General features: G+C 37.0%; 1 protein-coding gene across 1 annotated transcript in view; it reads right to left on the bottom strand.

Annotated features, from left to right (window-relative positions):
* Nox4 (NADPH oxidase 4) overlaps window positions 1–14,052 on the bottom strand; it is a 140,341-nt gene that overhangs the window by 111,559 nt on the left and 14,730 nt on the right. The window lies entirely within an intron of this gene.

The following is a 14,052-nucleotide window of genomic DNA, read 5'->3' as shown; positions in this document are numbered from 1 at the left end:
AGATCAATCCATTTGTCTACAAATTTCGGGAATTCCTTGCATGTCTGTGCTCTAGCTTTTTGAGGAAAACCATTTCCACTTGATCACTGTTAGTTTTTTAATTCTTGAATAAATAAAATGTTATGTAGACTAGATTCTATAGACATTAGCAAACACATTTGTCTAACTTTGCTTGTCATGCACTTTATATTTATTAACATTAACCATCCGCTGAAACCTTATGAGGTAATTATTTTTAATACTATCTCTTCCATACGGAAGAACAATGTGTTATTATGATATTAAGATTCTACCCATTGACATCAACCACAACAAACAACCTGGAAATTACAGAACCAAAACGCCAACCTACGGTCTCTGGCTCAAGGACCAGTTCTAATAACCACTGCATATGCTACCTCCTAAACTTGGCTTTAAACACAGGACAGAGGCAAAGAGCAGGTCAATAACTACTTTGATGACTGCTCAAGGAAGATCAGAAGAACGTGGTTTTAGACAACTACCCTAGACACGTCTTCCCTCCTAACAGGTCTTTCCATCGCTAAGACAGTTCTTGTCTCTTTCCTTAAGCACTAGAGAAGCCTGAGATGTGAGGAATTCTAGTAGAAGTAGTAGAGAAAGCCGTGGGGACACATTAAGAATGCTCTAAATGGTGTGATGGAGATGGGATTTCCAACCCAGTTCTCGATTCCAACACAACAATTTTCTAAATGCTGCAGTGAAGATGAGATTTGCAGCATGTTGTTGCCTCTGACTTGATTTGCTTTCTCTTCCTTCTCTTAGTACATGCTGATCTGTCCAACAGCACAGTGTTCAAAAATGCTTCAAGATCATTTTGGATCATCTGCTTTGGACCAGGTTTTTATGATGATCCTCAGATCAACTCTATAAGGCAGGTGCTGCCATCCTATAGATGATGAGCTGTTGGAAAAGAAGAGGAATTTTCAGTTCACTGGCTAGGGGTAGTACCTGGAAACTATTTCTACAATCCTTCCAGATGATTCTAACATGATACTTGGGCTGAAGACCACAATCTTCAGCTACTTATCTAAGATGTGCTGTTTACAATGTGTGAAACATTAAATTATAATAAGTAAATGCAATTGTGTATCTCCAATTGATCAAATTTAACTTCAAAACTAAATCTTCATAAGAAATATAAAAGCAATCATTCCAAATACACATAAACCAGAGGAAGGACAGCAGGTTACGAAGAAGAAACTTGATACCCTATGAGCATATACAGGGGGAGGAAATCCCCCTCAGGAACAGTCATAGGGGAGGGGAATAAGGGGAAAATGGGAGGGAGGGAAGAATAGGAGGATACAAGGGATGGGATAACCATTGAGATGTAACAAGAATAAATTAATAAAAAAATTTAAAAAATAAAAATAAAAAATTTTTTAAAAAGGAAAAAAAAACCCAAATACACATAAACCAAGAAGTGACAACAACCTTGCCTCTTTAAAGCTGACACACTATGTAGAACAGCAGTTGAGACCACTGCCTGATCATCTGAAGTACATAATATGTACTTCAGTGGATAAAAGATGTTTTCAAACCTTTGTAGGAAACTATTCCACACATTTTAAAGATGATTCTTTCGGGAATCTGAAGAAGTGAAAGAGCTTGCCCAAAGCCACAGAAATTGTAGAAGGTAAATTCCTTACCCAGACTATGTCTTTTCATCTCATATTTAAAACATGGTTTTAAAAAATGGCATCAAAGGATATGGGAGGAAAATCTTGAAATGGAATAAGCTAGCTCCAATAGTTCCCATGAGCCACATACATCATGTCTTAGTTGCCAGTACAACTCACTAGCCAAGGCAAGATCTTGAGTTTCATCTCCCATCAGCTTTGTGTGCTTCACTGCATTCTTGGGTTATGAGTTACCACTGCAGTCCTTGCCAGCACCACCTCCTCTCCAGTTAGTCTACTCATAAATGTACATGTGTCTGATTGGGCATCAAACTTGAAGTTTCTCTGCATTCCCTTGACTCTCAAAAAGGCATTCATAGAGAGACAGAGTATCTGTACAGTAACTAAAAGCTCCCATACCTGGCTCTCTATCCCAGGATTACAGCTAGTGACTTGTTTTTGTCTATTTCTTCACACCCATGTTGTTTCTCAGAAGCAAGGTTTGATATTGATAGAATTTTATCCTCAGCCTTAACATAATGGCAGTACTTTTGTGAAAGCAAAATTTAATCAAGTCCACAAATAAACCATGATTTGAAAGTCACCTTATTATTAGGATAAAATAGTTCATGATGAAAATACTGGATACAGGCTTCCACATGATACCTAATGAAATTGCTTATTAAATGGACATCACCAAATTATAAATAACTCCAATGAATGGGATATGAAACTAGTATACATTTTAAACTACAGATAACCTAATGTTCATTTTATCAACACTATAACTAACATAGGACTTAGCAACAAAACCATTTAAATCTATTACCTAAACAATTTAAATTAATCTTAAAACTAGTATGTGTATAGTTAAAAGAATTATTGAGCTAAAATTCTAAGCTTAAAAGAATCAAAACAATACAAGTAACCCTCACCCCTTATCAAAGAAGCTTATTTGTGCAGAAGGTGAAGTTGTTTACAGAAATCTATAAAGGTCAAAATGCAGAGAGTACATGACTATGGAGTGTCCAGCTACAAATGGGACATCTGCACCATATCTAGCATTCCAGGAACATCATAGAATTTGCATAAGCCAAAGTACTGGGATTGCTGATGTGACATAGGGCCAAGATGAAAAGGACGCAGCACCAGTGAAATCTCAATAATACAGAAGCCCCAAGAAGACCTGAATAATGACCACACAAGCTGACATGCCAACACAGATGGGGAAATTCACAAGGCCCCACTCCTAGATGAGGAACTATAGGAACTAAGAGGAAGAATCATTCTTCTTCAGGGAAGTTCCCACAAGAGCTTATCCAATCCCAAGTGGCCAGCCCTAACATATGTGCATACAAAGAACAGTAAATGGACACTAGGATGTCTATGTGCATAAAAGACAATAATCATGGAAGAGAGAGTAAATTTTAGAAGGAGATGGGGCACAGAAGACATTGAAGAGGGAAGAGGAAGAGTGGAAATTATATGGAATTGTCAAAAATATTTCTTTTTTAAAAATAGACAAGTATAACACTAAGATTCTGCCAAATAAAAGAGAAAATAGAGACTAGAGATATAGCTCAGCAGTTAAGAGCACTGCTGCTCTTTTAGAGGACTCAGACCTAGGTTCGGTTCCCAGCTATCAGGAACCTGTAGTTTTCTTCTGGACTTTGTGGGCATCCAGGATACAAACAGTAAATACATATACATGTAGGCTAAACGCATAGATAAAATAAAAATAAATAAATATTTAGAACACAAAAATAGTTACAACGAGAAAGCACCATAACTAATTAATATAAAATACAATCAAGTAAACCTCAAAGGCCAGCCGGTCATTTAGTATTTTTAAAAGGTAGTAGCTTTGCTATAGGACAGCATAAGTATTTTGGGGTAAGCAATAAGGATCTTTAAATTTTAATATTTTATTTTATATAACCAATAATTTTTAATTACTATGGAACGAACTTAGCAAAATATGTGTAAAAATGCATATATGAGCAAATAATAAGATGTAAAAGAAGGTGTTCTTCATTGTAATACGAAGGTAAATGTAGATGCCAATCTTTTACAAGTTGATTTATGTACTCAATGAAGTACTGGTCAGAACCAATTTTTTTTTTTTTAATGAAAACTAACTTAAAAATTTGTGCACCAAGTTAATTCACAATAGGTAAAAACAAGAAAAAAACCTAACAGAGAAAGAATTTGACCTATATAAAGTGAATTACTACAAAGAAACAGTAATGTATTGAGTGTTATTTTGTGGACAAGATAATCACCAAAGACACAAAGCAGAGATGCAAATACAAATGTACCGATCTATGGCATCTGGTATGAGTTGTGTGTGTGATTAATAGCTAAAGAAGAGCATGTTTGATGAAAAGAAAAATTTGTTATACATATTGAAAAATACTGAAAATGTGAGAGTATATCTCTATTTCTTGAATTACAATAATTATAGTTTGTTAAGTGGTTAGGAAATTAAATATCACAAACAAAGAGTGAGTTTTCAAGAGTCGAGTTGTGTGTATCACTAATGGGTTTCTATCACTGATAAACTTGTCTCATTCACACAAGTTAATCACAATAACATTGCATAAGACACACTTTGGGAACCCGGTACTGTTTGGTATTGATGAAATAGTTTTCAGATACTGGTTTAATTCATACTCTGGCAAGACCATCACTCCTTTGATACAGTACTACCCACAAGAATATAGATGGGGTCCCAAATGTACATTTTTCCGGAAGTAGGCACCAAATGAACCTCCTTAAAGAATACTAAGAAAATACATATAACACAGACGTGTTTTGTGTTTTGAATGTGTCTAATGTCCCAAGAATCCCAGAAATAATGCTTAGCAAAAATTGACTCTGTTAAGCCAGAGTTGTTGTCAATATATAAAATATTGTTCCCAAAGGCTAGATGAAATACCAAGTAGTGTTTGTTTAAAAGGGCAATAATTTCTCTGGAAAGATAAAAAGTAATTAATATGTCCACCAGACTATTCCACGGCAGGCATTAGAATTCCTTAAGGATGCAACTCAGTGAATATACTCAAGTGGATACATACACATCATCTTCTCTGGACTGTCTAGTGAAGGCGTTAAATACAGTTTTCTCTCCTCAATCAAAAAAGTCATTATTATTTCAGAATATTGAGTTTTTTGCTTATCTAGGCCTTCAAATGAATGTCTTGTTTTTTTTTTTTTTTTTTTAAATCTGGATCAGCATGTGATAAGAAAATTTTAACCCAAGGAACACTAGCTAGCTATTTTACCTGCAACATTAATATACCAAGACAGTAGCAGCCCTTGATAGATGTAAACTAAGATCTAATTTAACATGAAAGTTCAGGACTTAAAAATACAAATAAATTATATTTATTTCCTTTGGGGTTCAATACTTTACTTTAAAAATGGTATAATACTTCATTACTAATTCATGCATGTCTGGAAGTGTTTAATTATTGTGTTTACGTTAAGTCATACGGTAATTCAAGTCAAAGCGACTTTAAATGTCCCTTTGGGAAGGACAGAGTTTATTTTGGAATTCTTTTCCTTTCTATGATGCAAAATCCAACCGGAAATTTTACCAGTGATTCACCTCCTCACATATGCTTCCTGACTACACTTAAAACAAAACAAAACAAAAAACTAAAACCAAAATTTTCCCATAAGTCCACAGAGTCCACACTCATACATTCAGAAACAGTGGAGTGAGAAAAACGGAGACAAATCCTTTTAAAATTGCATTATAGGAAAACATTGCATCTGCTTACTTCCTGAGTAAAGTCTACACCGGTATATTTGCTAAGTCTATTTGTTTTTATTTAGCCACTATTCTGCCATAGACCCCGCAAGAGTCCACATCCTGAAACACGCACTCTAGAGTTTCCACATCTCAGAAAGCTAACTGTCACTAGAGGGCAGTATGATTTTCATAGCTCATGGTTTGTCCCAAGGTTCCTGGGACACATAATTAACAGAATTCCTCATGAGATGTAATTTTAAGATTACAAATGCACTCTAAATGAATAGCCAACAAACTCCTTTCTCTGCCCCCCCTCAGTTCATTTCTTGAAGAATTATTTCTCAAGGCGAAATTCTTCAGCATATTGAAAAATAATGATTTAAAGGAATCAAGACACCCAGGAAAGAATTAGAGCCTCTAGAGAAGGAGAGACTAGGTCAAGTTCCGTATCCGTCTGTGCGTCTGTTTATATCTATTGGCTTTCGCCATGATGTCGAAACACACCTGAAAACATCCAAGTGCACAGCATGAAGATCCTACGCCCCAACCTCACCCCAGGACATACTTGTTCCCGGATTTCCCAGATTCAAGAGTGACGAGAAACCACTATCTTGTTTTTACGTTGCCCTCTTTATAGTGTGCTCTTAAACAAGCCCAAAATTAAAACTGCCCAATGATAAAACAGCACAATATACTATCTGGGGACAAGCTCCTGAATTGTCAAACACAGGGCTTCACAGCTTAAATCTGCTACCTTTTAACCTGTCACTAGCTAACTGCCTACGAAGCTAATCTACCATAATATTATGGAACATTAGCTATATGAAATAAAATTATATAAATATAATATAAATAATATAAAATTATAACGTGGTAATAGAATAAGACTAGATTTTAGGGCTTTTGTGAAACATGAAAAATAATTAAAAATGCAGGAAGGATATAAAATTAACTGTGCCTCCGGGCCACTGTATCACATTATTTCTCTAACCGTTCTTTTCTCCATGTCTTTCTGTTCCACTTGCATTATTCATTCACCACATATTTCTGCGATACACACTACAAGGCACAAGGAGTAAACAAAAATGAAAAATACTTTTGCTTTTAGGGTCCTTAAATTTTGGTGAACAAAGCTGATATTAGTAAAATTGTCAGACAAGCAAAAGTGTAGTTTTCCAGTAAACAAATGCCATAAATGAGAAATACAGAATATGTGCATGTGTGACAGAAAATTAGATCTAAACGGTAGATCACTCCACTTCCCTTGATTAAACAAAGCTTGATTAAACAGATATTACATGCAAGAACAGTATATATAATGGCGCACAGCAAATGGCAGCACAGTGTGTATCAGATGAACAAAAGCTGGCTGCACTGAGTCTGGAGAGTTGGCTCAGTGCTTAAGAGTAAGCACTCCTCTTGTTGAGAACCACCACCCACATGGTGTTTCACGGCCTCACATAACTTCAGTTCCAAAGGATCCAACATCCCCTTCTGACTTCTGTAGTTACATGAACCCACGTGCCCATATACACATATACATAATTTTGATTTCAATTACAAAGTGGGCTGGACAATAATGAATCTTGAGAAGCAGATGGGGGAAAAATCATGTTGGACTATCCAAATTATTTAAGAATGCAGAACGGCGCTCTCCCTCCCTCCCCTCCCCCCTCTCTCTTTCTCTCTCCCTCTCTTTCTCTCTCTCTCTCTCTCTCATTTGCTTTGTTGTCTTGGAGTACAGTGTCTATACATCCCAGGCTTGCCGAGAACTGTGTATTACAGCCTAACCTTTTAATTCAACTTCCTATCACCTCAACCTCCTGAGTGAAATGATCTCATCATGCATTACCACGGCTGCGTTAGAATTTGCTTTCATCCCAAGGTCCGTTCAGAGTGAGTTAGTCCATTGTCGATGCTGCATAACGGATATAAACTAAACACTCTATGAACAACAAGCAAACAAACATTTTAATCTTAAGATTCTTAGAGTATAAAAGTCCATGATTAAGGCAGATGTGGTGTCAGGTAAGAATGACTTCCTTATCGCCACGCCTCCTGTCTCCTGGTGTAAACTAGTCTCGGTCTCACAGACTCTACCCTCATGGCCTATTCACCTCATCAACCAACATCCTCACCTCTTAAAACCGTCACTGTAGTGGTGAAAGGAGAGAGGGTTCATACATCCAGACCAGAGTACAGAGAAAATGCATTTTATGCAGTGAAGTGGACATTAAAAGGACTAGTGTTTAATAATTACTATACTTAAGAAATAGACTAAAAGGAACTAGGAGGGAGCTTAGCGCCTTTGTTACTTCATATAGTTAATAACAGAAATGGAATTTTGTTAGCAACAAGGACAGTCTTGTAAGCTGGTCATGTCTGAGTTATACAGAGGGGAATCAGTGCTAGCTAGGAATTACGAATGAATTCATTTTGCTACTGACTTTACTAAAATTATAACCCTTTTTATTGAGTTGTCAGTAATTTTAATTAGCTTGACTTAAGTGATTATTTTACAATATACACACATAACAAGTTGAGTTGTGTATCTTTAGTATACAATCTTTTGTGTTGTCAGTCTTGATTCCTTTTACTCAATTAGAAGAAAGAAAGGTAATCCTAATTTCTTAAAAATGGATGCAGGAAATGGGAGATGAAAATGATGCAATTATACTAAAATGTCAAAGTAAATCTTTAATTATATTTTAATTTCAAGTGGCTGCATTTAGCTAAACAAGTGTCCTTCTTAAATATATTTTACCCATAATATTAAATATTCCTCAATTATATTAATTTTACTTACTATGACACCCCATTATTTGTGTATACGATAATGACCTATCTACATTCCTTCAAGCATTTACATACCATTGGGTATGTAATGTATCTAATGCTGACCAGATTAAAATGCCTAATACAAGCATCTCACATCTAAACATTCCCTATATCATTTTTTAGGACAGATTTCTTGCAACTGATTATGGATGGCAAAGCTATTAAAGAGAGATCACCACACTAGCTGATGATGGGGTCCACCTATTAACACACTGCCTTTTTAGTGATTTATTCTTGCTCTGGTCTTTTCCATGAGCTTATGCTGCCCTGGCAATCTGTACTTATGACTCTACAGCTTCCTCCTATGCTCTACTGTTATCATTAGCATGTACTGCTTACACAAGAAAAGGGTTTCATGGTAACACTTGACTGCATGCATATAACGTGCCTTCATAGTGTCGCCCCTTACTGTCATATCTCCCCTATATCTACATTGACCCAATACCTCTTCCCTAATTGCCCTTGTTATACATTTCTGTACTTAAAAAAAAAAATAATGACTTTGCTTAACAGAAGGATCTCTAGTACCACCCACTTTGCTGCAGATGGCATGATTTTATTTTTATAAATAAATAAACTGAATAAATACGTGACTACATACCACATGATCCTGTCATCTGCTGCTGTTCATTATTGCGACGAGAGCACCTATACGTGGCTGTGCGGGTAGCTTTGCTGTTTGCTAGGTCAGATTCCTTCAGGGCTAGCCTGAGGGAGGATACATCTAGATTATATGGTAGCTGTTTTTTCGAGATTTGTTTGTTGTTGTTCTGAGAATCCTGCATGGTAATATACACAGAGGCTATGCTAGTTTTTATTCCCATCAGAACTGTACAGGGGTCTTTTCCCCACCGCTGAAGCACCATCATCATTTATTTGTTTAACATACAATTGTTTTGAACCAGCACATCTAAAGGGCCTCATCTCCTTCCACACAACCTACGGTCTGTCTCTCCTCCTGAGAGGCTCCAACCAAAAGGAAACATCCTGTTTGGATTCCTCCAGAGACAGCAGTCTGTCCACAGTCAAACCATTTTATTTTCTTGTGAGGAGATGAAATCTGTTTCCTGGTAACTTCCACCCTCAGAGCTGCACTGGAGAACAATTTCCTGAAATTGAGATCTAAAACAGAAGATAAGGCAGTCTGAAAAAGACTATGATTTCCTGGCCTGGTCTTGTACATAGTTAGGGGCCTCCATAACTCTTGAAATAATTTTAAAGCTTGTTCATCGTCTAAGACGTTTCTCAAAGCACTTTTGTTAAACAGGTCCTCAACAGACACACAGGACAGCACTGGAGCTTACCACAGTCCTTATTCTGCTGCCGTTTGTCAGCATAAGGCCTCAATTTATAGGACAATTACACACAAGAATGGTTGTCCTCAAATTCACGATATATTATCTTAAGTCACTATGAAGAAATAAGTCTTTTTTTTTTTTTTTTTTGAGACAGGGTTTCTTTTCTAGTCCTGGCTGTGCTTTTGTAGACCAGGCTGTCCTCAAACTGACAGAGATCCACCTTCCTCTAATAACCCTTCTTTAATACAGTAGAAAGAAAAAAATAATAATGAGGAAGAGAGAGCAGATACAGAATTTGCTCTTGCTGCAGCTCACTAAATTATATTGAGTGTGAGTCCAACATTTTCCCTCTTAACTTTGCTGAAATTAAAAGCTTTACATTTATGTGTTTTGCTTCTTCATACAAATTCTTGGCAACCTAATAGAGGATTTAACAAATAAAGTTCTGTGAATTAGCTGACTCCCGAACACACTAGCTACCTTCTCTGTTAAATTAATTTTCAAATGAACATTTGTCTTTCAACTAGGAATTTTTGCCACAATCTGGAGAAATATGACATTCAACAAACAAAAGCCTATGCAAATCTGTTGTTCAAAGGGATTTGAAAAGGCCTATGGGTATTAATAGTAGGCTTGTGTGACTGGTCTCTTTTGTAGCTTTCTCTCGGTGAATCAATAATTAGCCATTTTCAGAAACAATAAAATTAAAAATATCTCAGAGTTTCATAAGGCATATTTTCTTGTGATTTGCTATTTATATTTGTCAAACTATGTGTATATTTTTTACCCTTTTAGGTTAATTTTAATTGAGTCTTCTTTCCCAGAGATGTATTTTAATTAAATGAAGTAACGACTATACAATGCCTAATTCTTACACATTTTAAAGCCACAGACCTCTAGCTTTTTCATAGACTGGCAAGTCATCAGCTCATCTTCCTGGCTTTTTTTTTTTTTTAAGTAAACTACATTAACTTTTTATAAAGAAATAAGGATGGGAAGCTAAATCCCACCCGATGCAAGCCCCCTTCTTAACTATGTGTCACACCAGAGAGAAGAACGTGAATCAAGACATCTTGTTTAGTACTCTGCCAGGCACAGTATCTCCTTACTCATTTGTTACAGTATTTTGTATCCGTTTAGCCTACAAAGCAAATAACTGACATAGGGAGACTGAAATGTACTTTAAAGCTGCCAGCACTTCGCCGGGCAGAGTCTGAACTGATTCTAATTACTCGTAAATTAAACAAACTACTCTAAGCCTTATAACATACATATATTCCAAACACTTGCCTCTATGACCCCTGGGCCGTCTGCGTCTAGTTCCCATCGTCCTCCTGCAACCATCAAAAAACCTTAGTCCCTTGTCAAACTTTTCTCCTCTCTTCCAGGAAGTCCCGCCTTCCACTTCCTGTCCTGCCCAGCTGATTGGCTAAACAGCGCTTTATTGATGGTTGATGCTTTCACTTAGCATTCCTCCACACTCATTCATCTATTCTTTTTTTTTTTTTTCACTCAACTCATATTTTCCTATCATTACATGTAAGTCTTTATAAGAGTTTCCAAAATCTGAGTGTGGATGAAAATCCCTTGATGAGTGGTGGGCTACTTTAAAATAAGTGTAACTTGACTTTCTACAATTAGAGGGAGTTTTTTTGTTTTGTTTTTTATCTTATGATGTGTGGCAGTCTAGAAAGGTCAATCAGTGGGTAAGAGTGTTTGCTGAGTTCAGAGTCCCAAAACCCACATAAAAAAGGCAGAAACGGGCATGTGTCTGCAAGCCCAGTTCTATAGGGACAAACTAGAAGAATGAGCTCCTAACTGGTGACAGCCCAGGTCCAGGTACAATGAGAAATCTGTGTCAAGAAAGTAAGGTTGACAGAAACACCTCACACTGTCCTCTGTCCTTTACATTTGCATTGTACTATATGAACATACATGCCCACATGTATACAGACACATACACACGCACATGCTCACGCGCACGCACACATGCACACACGCACAGAGTCAAATACAAAACAGCAAAACCAACTCTGTGGTGGGTCTTTTAAGATACACAGTTAAGTGTGCTGTCTCTGTTTAAGGTGCATTCTGAAGTCAGGTAAGTTTAAGTTTGAAGTCCCTTTACTGTGTGAACTTAGTCTCAATCTCATTTTTCTCACATGGAAATTGAAAAATAAAGAGATAATAGTGCTTATATATCACAAAGGAACATATAGTATTAAGTGAATGATATAGAACTTAGTAGGGCGGTCCTTAACGACAGGTGTTGCTAGCCCACCACAAGCATGAACCAGTTTCTTGAGTGTCCATTCCCTCTTTATCCCCATCTTCAGCTCTGTAGGGTGGGGTCCTCATCACAGTTATGATGGTGCGCTATATTTTACTAATCTACATCTAATGAATTCAATGGAAATTCTGATTAAGTATTAGATGGTGAATAAAGTCTTCCATTAGGAAAAGAGAGGGTATAAAAATGATTATCCAAGAAACCTAGTTCAAATCTAGGGTTAGAATTAAGGATTGCTCTATCTTAGCAGACAAGTGTAGACAGTACTTTCCTATTCTCCAATTTCCAGCAACTCAGATTTAGTCTGGAACTGAGCAAAGCTCAGTTTGAAGAAACCTCTGAAAGCAATTAGGACTCTGTTTGTGGGTATAAAAAGGTCATTCAGTGAGTCAGTGAGAGGTCCAAGCCATTTTTGTCTCAATTTATATTACAAGTGGCTTCAGACAGGCCACACTGATGATACCATAAGGCCATGTGGCTATATTTTCATATGTGGCTCAGATTAGCTCCCAGATGCATTCCTTAAATTAGTCCACATTATCACTACAAATTCCAGTTCCCTCTCCACATCTCACACAGTTTCTACCCCATGTGAGGTACAAGATGACCTTATGCTGCCTCCATGACAAATAAACTGTAACAGGCTTCTAACTCCATCTCAAGGCTTACTTTTCCTAGAGGGTACATTAAAGCGAACACCTCACTCCACCCTCTATATCTTTTCTCCTGTTTTCAGGTACTGACAGGCCTGGAGCATTTTCCAGTGATTCATTTTTACCTCAAAGAGCATTTAACACTATGTCACAGTATTTTATCTTTAATCCTTCACATCTCCCTAAGTTACCAGCTGCCAGAGGTAAAATGCCAAAGGCCAAGCTGCCTCTTACTCCTGGTGACTCGAATTGCATAGAAATTAATAAAGACATTCATTTAAAAATAAGTACTATCGGGCAAAACATGTTTTGAGCAATGAACTGCAATAACAGAGGTAGTCATGAAGAAGATTGTTACACAATGCTCCAAAATCTGGTAGGTATTTGTTGTTTCCTTTTTCATAGTCTAAAATGTCTGTGACACTATGATTCTTATGCTTGTAAGTCAATTCTTTATTCCTAATGTGAATGGTTCACCATTTAGTTTGTATAATGAATAAATCATTATAAGGACATGTGTGTAACACAATGAATATTCCATGCCGGCAAGACTTCATTCGAGAAGAAAATGTGCTAGTAGAGGGTTGGGACACGGTTCAGTCAGTAAAATTCTTGTTCCATGAGTAAAGTGACTGAGTTTAGATCCCCAGGGCCCTTTAAAAATTGTTACTGCAGTGTATGCCTGTGATTCCAACACTAGAAAGAGACAGGTGAATCCCAGAGGTCCCCTGGCCAGCCAGTCAACCCAATGGGTATGCTACAGGTTCAGTGAGAAATCCTGTCTCAAAAAAAGAAAAAAAAAAAGAGTAAAGGGTGATATAGAAGACATTCAGTATTTCCCTGTAGCTCCCATACAGGAACACGTGAGCATGGATATTGACAACATGTATGACACACACACACCAAAAACAAAATAAAACTTGGCTGTATTTACTTAATATGTGTGAGTCTATATGTTTGATTCCAGCATAATTAAAAATGAATGAAAAGGAGAAGAGGGTGAAGAAAGGGAGAAGAGAGATGAAGAGGAGGAAGACAGGGAAGGGAGAGAAGGGAAAAAGAGAAGGGGAAAAGGAGAAAGTAAAAATGGAATTTAAGCTAAGGGATACTTAAAAAAGCACATCAAACAATAGCACTTTCAGTAAGGATTGATCTAGTCAGTAATAATTGGCAATGCTATGACCAACTATAAACTACATCATAGTAACCAATCATTTAAAAATGTATATTCTCCATTCATCATTTCTTATAATACAAATGAAAGGTAGTGGAAATACCTTAGGTGGTTATAAATTATAATTTCTCTCCCCTCCCCCCCCCCCCGTGTCTGTCTCTCTCTCTCTCTCTCTCTCTCTCTCTCTCTCTCTCTCTCTCTCTCTCTCTCTCTCTCTCTCTGGTTTTTTGAGACAGAGTCTCTCTATGTAGCCTTGGTTATCTTCAAACTCACAGCGATCTGCCTGTCTCTGTCTCCCATGTGCTAGGATTAAAGGCGTGTGCCACGCCCAGCAACAATTATAACTGAGTCCAAATAATTCTAATCGGATTCCATCCATAATCTGTCCTAGAACTTCTAACC

This window comes from Acomys russatus, chromosome 7 (assembly GCF_903995435.1).
Source record: "Acomys russatus chromosome 7, mAcoRus1.1, whole genome shotgun sequence".
Classification (NCBI taxonomy): domain Eukaryota; kingdom Metazoa; phylum Chordata; class Mammalia; order Rodentia; family Muridae; genus Acomys; species Acomys russatus.
The sequence above is the reverse complement of the archived record's forward strand: the minus strand, read 5'-3'. Positions and strand labels throughout refer to the sequence as shown.